The sequence below is a fragment of the Uloborus diversus genome, chromosome 3 (assembly GCF_026930045.1).
Source record: "Uloborus diversus isolate 005 chromosome 3, Udiv.v.3.1, whole genome shotgun sequence".
NCBI lineage: Eukaryota > Metazoa > Arthropoda > Arachnida > Araneae > Uloboridae > Uloborus > Uloborus diversus.
In genome coordinates this window covers 195,587,876-195,594,316 of record NC_072733.1, presented here as the reverse complement: position 1 = coordinate 195,594,316, position 6,441 = coordinate 195,587,876, and positions in this window count along the sequence as shown.

Below are 6,441 nucleotides of genomic sequence, written 5' to 3'. Positions count from 1 at the left end.
ATGCGTACTCTAGTGAAAAATACTGAAAAAACATCAATTTTAAGAAGAAAATCTATTAATTATCGAGGAATTAAAGTCACGAAAGAACTGTTTGAAGAATATAGAAAAGAGAAAAAAAGCAAAAAATGACGTCAACCTTCAAAGAAAGACGATAAAAAAAAATACCCAAAAAAAAACGATGCTAGTTGGTGCTGTCACGCTTGTGAGGAGGGTAAAATGATTGACATGAGGCCCTGTTCAAAATGCAACAGGTGGTATCATGAGCAATGCGTCGGTTTGACAGCCGATGACGAAGATATTTTTGAGTGCCCTGACGGCTGTTATTTTTTTTTTTTTTTTCTTATTTTGAAGATTTTCAGCATGAGTAATGCTTAAGGATATTACAAATGATCTCAATTACCAATGTTAATAGCTTATTTTGATTATTTACGAGTGTTAAAATATTAGGCCTTATTACCCTACCGTGGTATAATAAGGCCTAATTGCAAGGTTTTTTTAAATAATTAATTTTATGTTTGTTTTCGGCAAGAAAGGCTGTTTTTTGTTATTTTCGTGTAGTAATTGAATGGTATTTTAATTAAATTTGCCATTTGCTGATTCGGATCCTTTTCTTTCCATTTTATTCCAAATCTGCCTTAGGTAGGCCTTATTACCCGCACCTACCTTACTTGGCAGACGATAAATAAACGTGTAGCAACAGAACGATTTTGTTCCATTTGTTTTGTTTTGTCGCAGGCGATATTTTCCGCAATTTTTAATACTAAGCGCCGGCAATTTTAGTTGTTCGATGAGAGCCATTGTTAACATACGAAGCATTTCTTTTGCCTAAATTTTCATAGAGATTTATTGGAGCATTAAGCGATTTTTCATAATTTGTAAAAATGCCTAAAGAATCGTGCAGTTGCCAAGTGACAATACAGGAACATAAGAGTTTTCGATAATGCCGTAAGCAATCAAAACATATGCCTAGGAATCGGAGCGAGAGCACTCTCTCAATCCATCGTCAACTCGAAATTCCATGCAGAATGCTGAAGTTCTTCAAGCGGAGACAGCAAATTAAGCTGCCCCTTTTCCAAGACTGCCTACAAAAATACGACGTAGAACTGAGGCTCAACGCATTGCTCGAGATGCGTAATAAAAAAAAAAAAAAAAAAGAGAGAGATAGAAAGAAAAGAAAATCTAAAGGTTTAATATTCAACGTTTTATTAAAGTCAAAAAATATAAACTAAAAATCTGAGTTTGTTTAGCAAGGACTGTTTAAATAAGCAAGTATATCTGGTATTTGGGTAGGTACGTATATGTTATTGCATTAAATTTTTATCAGATGTATGTAGGTCATTTTGTTTGATACATATTTAAGTTATATCTTTTTTAAACCAACATATAATACATAAAGACATTTATTTTCATTTTTGTAAGAAAATAAAATTTTCTTTTTATTTTCAAGTTACATTTAATTTATTTATTTTAAATTTATGTCAAGTGTCTACACGGTATTTATTTATGTTTTAAAACAAACACTTTGCAATAAATATACTTCGTAATAACGTATCTACTTTGTATTATGTCGAATCTGTAATTATTGGTCATTCAGTAGCATATTGTGCAGTTACAGCTAACTACCAGTCAAAAGTGGATGAAAATTACTAGTGCGAAGAGCAGGTAAACGGCAGTATCTGCATTAATCAAAATTTTGATTAAAAAATCAAATTGAAACAGATTACCCAAAAAATATTTCGATATAAACATATAGAATCACCTAAAATCAAACTTTAATATTTTATTAATGTTTGTGGGAAATCAAAAACGCGTTTCTTCAAATATCTCAAAAACTCATTTTTGTAGATACTGCCGTTTACCTGCACACGGCAGTATAGTCTCGTGAGGGATCAAGTATCAACTCATTCCCGAAAGTCACTGCATCATCTATGCTACTCTTCCACCTAAAAGAGCTTCCACTTATTGAGCTAAAGAAGTTAAATTCTTAACAGTTCCGCTTCTTCATGGAACCAGAGGCCGGCTACTGAATAGGCCAACTAGGCCATGGCCTAGGGTCCCCACTCTTTAGAGGCCACCAAGTGGTTAAAATTGTTTTAGCCAATGCCTAAAATTGCAAGTTTTTGACTACAAGGGGACCAGTGGCGTATATAGCACACCCGCAACCCCCGCGGGACGGGGGAGGGGGGGCAAGAGATATGAAGGCACACGCTCTGAAAAAAAAACAATATATTAAAATTTAAAAAAAAGATATATTATGGAGGCAGGGCGCTTTTAAATCTGGCGGAGGGGGGGGGCGCACCGAAGTCTATGAATGCTACTGAGGGGCCCTGAATTCATTTGGGCTTGGGCCCCTCGATATCTTAATCGAACCCTGCATGGAACTATAGAAGGAATCAGTTTTATCGGCTAATCGTATCGGATTTTTCACTTAAGATAAAGGGCTCTTGAAGCAAATGTGGCATTATTCATTGACGAAATTCAATTAATGAATTGAACATAGTACAAAACTCTTGGATTTTAAACCAGTTTTTTTTTCTGTTTTTTCTTTTTTTTTTTTTTTTTTTTTGAGCAATCAGGATTGCTTATTGTTCTCACTTGACAGTTTTGAATTCCTATGATTTTATTTCCCCCTCCGCCTTCCTCTACAGCACCACCATCGGCCGGCCGTCTCACGATGCTGCTCCTCTAGCGAAAACCTTCTCCAGGTTGCGTCACTTACTTGCCTACACATACACCTACACACACATACATACATACACACACATACATACACCTACACACACACGCATACATACAGACACCTACACATACACACACGCGCATACATACAGACACAAACACATACACACACAAACACACATCCACACAACTACCCACACATACCCCCACACAAACACAACCACACACACATGCCTACACACACATATATATATACCCCCTACACACAAACAAAGATACCCCCACACACACACAAACACACACACACGCACAAACACACACACACTCGTGATTGCGAAAAACATAATTTGAATTCAAGATGTCAAAGTTCAAATGAATTTTCTTTTTTTTTTTTTTTTTTTTTGCAGTCATGCTGATGTTCTTTGTCTTCTCTTGCTTCCACTCAGAGTCTTAAATTTATAGGTCTTTACATCATTTCATTTGAGCTCCTGACCCAGCGAGACAAAGAAGCTTTAGCTTTTAGTACAAAAACAAAAAAAAAAAAGGTAATATGACAAAGGGTAAAAAAAATATGTAATATGACAAAAAAAATTGTTAAACGTTGCGTAGTCGGAGGGAAAATGACGGACTCCGGCTCTAGGAATTTTAGTGCCTTCGACTCCGACTCGGCAACACTGGCAGAGTTGCAGAATTTGAGGGAAAATGACCGACTTCGACTCTTGAAATTTCAAACTGTAGACACTCGACTCCGATTCCTTTACCCCAAAATCTGTCCGACTCAGATGCTTTGACTCCAACTTCATCCCGTTACAACGAACTTCAAGGGACCGCAAGTTTTATTTGTTATAATGGGAATTTCGTTGTAATGGAATTCCAGCGATGGGATAGAAACTGAATCGGGACTGAAATTTTTATTTGCTGAAATGAACATTTCGTTGCATTCGTTCTCGCTGTAACGGGAGCCAGTTGGCCCTTTTTTTTTCCCTTAATTTAGTCATTTGTTGTACCTTTAACTTTTCTTAAAATATGGACAAAACTTGGGATCTTAAAAATATTTGAATGTGATCACAAGCAGGGGCGGACTGGCCCGCGGATCGGTGCGCCCTCAAACCTGCAGGCCTTCGGAAATCTTTCCTTTTTTTTTTTGCACTCTCGAACCTGTGTGCCCTTTGAGAGCCTAGGTTGGTGCCCTCTTAGGGTACCCAGTTCGCCCCAGATCACAAGTTAAATTAAAACTATTTGAAAATACGCAATAACTTAATCAGCTGTTAGAAAGCGCCTGTCCTACGTCACTATGAGCACGAAAAACTAGCTCTCCATTCCACATCAAAACATACAATAAAAAGGAGTCCCTCGTCATATTCTAGCTCAAAACGAAAGAAAACGGAGCTCATTTTTATAACTGGATTCTGTTTTATTTACTTCGCTTTAGCAGAATAAATCTAGCTGTCAAATAGACCAGAGGTTCCCAAAATTCAGACCTCCGTGGCAGTGGCGGCACTAGGCGTCGGCGACGTCGGCGACTGCCGACGGCCTCGCGCAGATAGGGCCTCGCAAAATTCTCAGAAGTAAATTCTCAGAAGTTTTAAGAAATTTTCATGTTTTCAATTGAAGCTCTTATTAAATACAACAGACACAAAAGTAATCAAAATAGTGCGCGCAGGGGAGACTGCACAGAGTCAGTCTTGGCAAATGCAGGACCCAATTCTGTCGAGACCTGAATTAAAAATATTCAATAGCTACAGTTTATTGATCAGCCAACTCTATTCCCCCCACCCCCGTCCTATTTCTTTTCTTTTTTCTATTGTTTCCTACGTTCGTCTAAAAATAAGAAAATATTCAATAAAAGGCTGCTCTTCCGAACTCCCCCCCCCCATGCACACACACACACACCGAAAGCATTATGGAGCAACAGAAACTTCGTTCCCAGGTCTTTAATTTCGCGATATTTCCAGCTTAAAGCCCCCAAATATTCAACAACCTCGAAAACCGCTTAAAATTGTTTTTTTATAGCTTGAATTTAAAAATTTCCGAGTCTAATATTACAAAATATGGCCTTATAATCGGATTTTAAAGGCTTGAATTTCAGAAAATATTCGGGCAAGCGTCCCCATATCGCCTTTCTTTTATGTCATAAGCAATTGGGTTTTTTAAACTACATTAACAAAAAGTTTTAGTGGAATGGCTCTTAAATATAAAATATTGCTAAACTTTTTAGGACCATAATTTTCGAAAGTTTTTCGAGTGAAGAGCTAGCTCCCTTCTTTGTCTAAAATTCTTTTTTTGAAACTTCACTTTCGAGACTTTGCAGGGGATTTATTTTGACCTTTTTTTTAAGAATTGATCTGGGACAGTCTCTGACCCTAAAGTCAATAAATATGGCCTATAATTGCGTTTTTAAGGCTTCAATTTCTAGAAATTTCCACCAAGACCTCTGTACCTCTTTTACCGTAACATCAGCAAAGAAAGCTTAAAACGGCGTTTTTAAACTACAAATTTCAAAATTTTTCCGGGGGAGAACCCCCGGACCCCCCTTTGTGCCAGGCCATTTCTTTTCCTTTCAATGTGCCGCCCCCTCCCTCCACCACCAAAAAAACTTTCTTTTGATTTCGCTACTGATCATGAAATGTTTTGTCCTTGCAATTAAGTGAATTAGGAACTCAGTGCCAATAGTTAGTACAAAAATTAATTCCATGAATTCAATTATTTGTCTGAGAATGTTTTATGATTAAAAGGGCCTCGCAAAACTGTGCATTGCCGACGTCTATTTTTGCTCTCGCGCCGCCACTGCTCCGTGGACCCCCTCCGGAAAAATTGCGAACTTCACGCCCCCTCCCTCGGGCGAGCAAAAAAATTATTTGGCTCAGTTAAATCAATTTTTTTTTAAATATTTTTACACTTTTTTCTTTTAAATTTAATTTGTTCATTGTTCTGTATATTTTTCAGAGCTCTTGTCTGGTTTTCATTTCTCACATTGTTATTTTGAGTTATGGAAGCAAAATTCTATTTGAAGTTCAATTTTTAGTTAGGAATAAAAATGTTTTCACCAAATTTCTACAACAAGTTTACTAATAAAAATGAACATTTGAAGTTAGTGAACAAAACAGTTAGCCTAGTTTAAGTGTGTTAATTTTTCATATGAGTTGTATTTTTATGGTGTATTAGGATTTTAATTATTAACTATGGTTCGAGCAAACGCTGCTCTGGCAGTTTTGAAAAATATGAACTTCGTCATGTACACAAAATTAATTAATGTTAAGTGTGTTCACTTCCGAGAGTTCCGAGGTGGGGGGGGGGCTGAGTCCTGCATGTACTTGAGTAAGAATTTTTTTTATTCCCTATAAATGAGCATTTTTTAAAAATTTAAAATATCCTTACTCGTCTTTCAATCTCAATTATATTTAACGTTTTAGCTGGATAGCACTGCGAAACCCCTGGTATGGATTCGCGGACCACAGTTTGGGAGAAACCCTGAAATAGACCATTATTCCTCTCAGCAGGCATCGACGACTCGTCAAAAACTTACAACCAATTGCAAAGCTTGTTTTATTCCTATGATGGAAGCTATGAGAGAATATCGGAGATTGGCCGATAGAGAGAGGAGGATGATGCTGTTCGGGTGCTAGCTTGGCGAGAAATCGCTGCTCCAAAAATTTTCACTTCCAAATGCTGTTTGCTCTCGTCGAAGAGGGATGTGATTTACGACTCGGGGTGTTTCGTTTGCAATGAAATTTTAAACGCAGTTGGGGGGCTGCCTTTCAT